The sequence below is a fragment of the Lipotes vexillifer genome, unplaced genomic scaffold (assembly GCF_000442215.2).
Source record: "Lipotes vexillifer unplaced genomic scaffold, Lipotes_vexillifer_v1.1 scaffold65, whole genome shotgun sequence".
Lineage (NCBI taxonomy): Eukaryota > Metazoa > Chordata > Mammalia > Artiodactyla > Lipotidae > Lipotes > Lipotes vexillifer.
Genome location: NW_006796728.1, coordinates 3,350,306 through 3,352,893, shown reverse-complemented (window position 1 = coordinate 3,352,893; position 2,588 = coordinate 3,350,306).

The following is a 2,588-nucleotide window of genomic DNA, read 5'->3' as shown; positions in this document are numbered from 1 at the left end:
CTCATTGAATAGTATGCAACTATAATTTATATCATATTTCCTAGTCAGGTCAACAGTGACAGAAGTGTTTATAAACCTCAAGATCTAATTTAAGTGTGCACCGGGAAAGAAGTTGGATGTTTAGAAGACCTATTCTCATTATAAGTATGAATAGAGTGCCTGTCACTAAGTTTCCCAGAGAAAATAGCCTGAAACACCTCAAAGATTTTTCTACATAGTTGGGGCACTATTTAGGGTCAGAGTATAAACACTTAAATACTACATATAGAATAGCTCCCAAATATAGTGTGTAAAGAACTCTACATGTAGTGAACCATATTTTTGAAATTAGCATACTAAATTAAACTGCTAAAGAAGAGTTGTATTTAAAGAATATATATCATCATCAAATATTAGTCAAATTATCAAGAAACCAGCATATTTTTGTGGAAGAGTATTAATATTTTTCACTAATTCATTTGCTATATAAACAATTATTTAGTGCCTAATATGCTTCAGTCATTTACTAAATATTGCAGATATATACAGTGCCCCTAAAATACCCACATTTCTGCATATTCCTCCAACCTCTTTGAAATTGGGCAGGACCATGTATCACTTCTGAGTGAAATTGCTTACAGTCACAAAGTGACAACTCTTTCATTATATTCCCTTCTGGGAGATCTAAAAGCAACCATTGATCTTACAGGACTGCAAAATGAAAGCAGTCTAGATTCATGAGTAATTGATTGGAATAATGTAGTTCTAAAGATCCTTCTAATTCTCAGAAGACCTTCATGAGTATAAAATATTTGTTATATTTAACCACTGAGTTTCACAATCAATTTGATACTGTAGCATATTGACTAACATTAAGTGATAAAGTGATATACATTTGGTAAGGGAAAAGACAGATATGGTTTCTCCCCACATGGATCTCATAATTGGCTATAGAAGAAAGACAATAATCAGAAAAATAAAGGATTCAAGTTCATCTTGCCCTGTGATTATATCAATCAAGTTTTGGCATAGTAGGATAAGCTATGTATGCCTGTAAAAATACTACATGCACATACACATATGGTATCTATGCACAAACATATATTTAACTATTTTATAAATATATATAATCTATATATATTTAAATCATTACAAGTGTTGACTTATACAATTGTGGGGGCTGTCTAAACAGGTCTGAAATCTATAGGTCAAGCAGTCAGGAGGAGGTTACAGGGAGGCTCAAATGCCACAGTCATGAACTGAATTTGTTGTGCACAGGATTTCTTGTCTGTCTCAGGGTAGCCTCAGTTATAAGGCCTTCCAACTGATTAAGTCAGGCCCACTCAGATTGTTCTGGATAATCTCTTACTTAAATTCAACTCAGGGCCTTTAATTACATCTGAAAAATCCCTTCACGGCAACACCTAGATTTGTGTTTGATTGAATAAAGGGAATGAAGCCTATCCAAGGTGACGAATCAAAAGTCATCACATTGATTGTGAAATTGACAGTGACTGAAATATTTAGACTTTCCTTTACTAGGGTATTCAGGAAAAGCCTTTTTGTTAATTCACTCATAGTGATCTTTCATTCTAGTCCCAAAAGACATGGTTAAATCCTAAGGCCCAGAAAATTATCTGCCAATGTTCAAAAGCTCATTATATACGTTTCTATGTTCTCACCTTGTAGTGAGTACCAAACTTCATGAAATTAAAAAAAGCCCAGTCAAGATAGAGTACAGTAAGTGATGTCAGAATGGGAGGGGATGTATTTGGAGAGGTAGTTGGATAGGAGAAGCAGATCATTTAGGATTTTTAAAAGTAATTGAAAGAAATTTGCCCTTTTTTCTGTAGTGTAAAATTCTGTTGGTCAATTCTATAGGGTTTTATGAGCTGACTTGTTTTAAAATGATGGCTCTGGAAAATGTGGAGAATAGTCTGTTTGAAACAAAGATGTAGGTAGGGAGATCATTTAGGAGTGTATTCCAGTATTCTAGGTAAGAGACGATCATCATGGCTTGGTCTAGGATGATAATGTGGAATAGTAAAAATTAGTTGCATTTTAAATATATTTTGAAGGTAGAATATATGAGAACACTCATAGTTTGGAGATTGTACATAAGAGAAAGAAGAGCCAACTATAACTCCAAGATTTCAATTTTAATGACTGTAGGCAAATTATTTGCAAAGATGATATTAGAGGTCAGGTCCCAGAGTGACACTATTTTTTGCTGTTTATCTGGACAAATGACTTCTTTCTAGCCTTAAACTCTGGATCATATGAGTGAGGTATGCAGTCTCTATCTAGTTTTGTTCAGCAAACTTGGTTCCAGCTTTCTGCCATGCGGTTGTGGCTCCTCTTTCTGGCCCAGCATTAACATCACATTTCAGCAACCCACATCCATGCCAGGACTCTATTCTAATTTCTTAATGTTAGTGTGTACATGTGTTTTAAGGGAGAACTTTGCATTTCTGGCCTACAGTTTTTCTTTCCCTTTCTTGTTTTCAAATGAGGTTGTAATTTTTGTAATTGTTTCTATATTTTACTTACATATTACTAGAAATCAAACAGAAGGGTTTAATCAACTGCCATGTCTTAGGATGACAAAG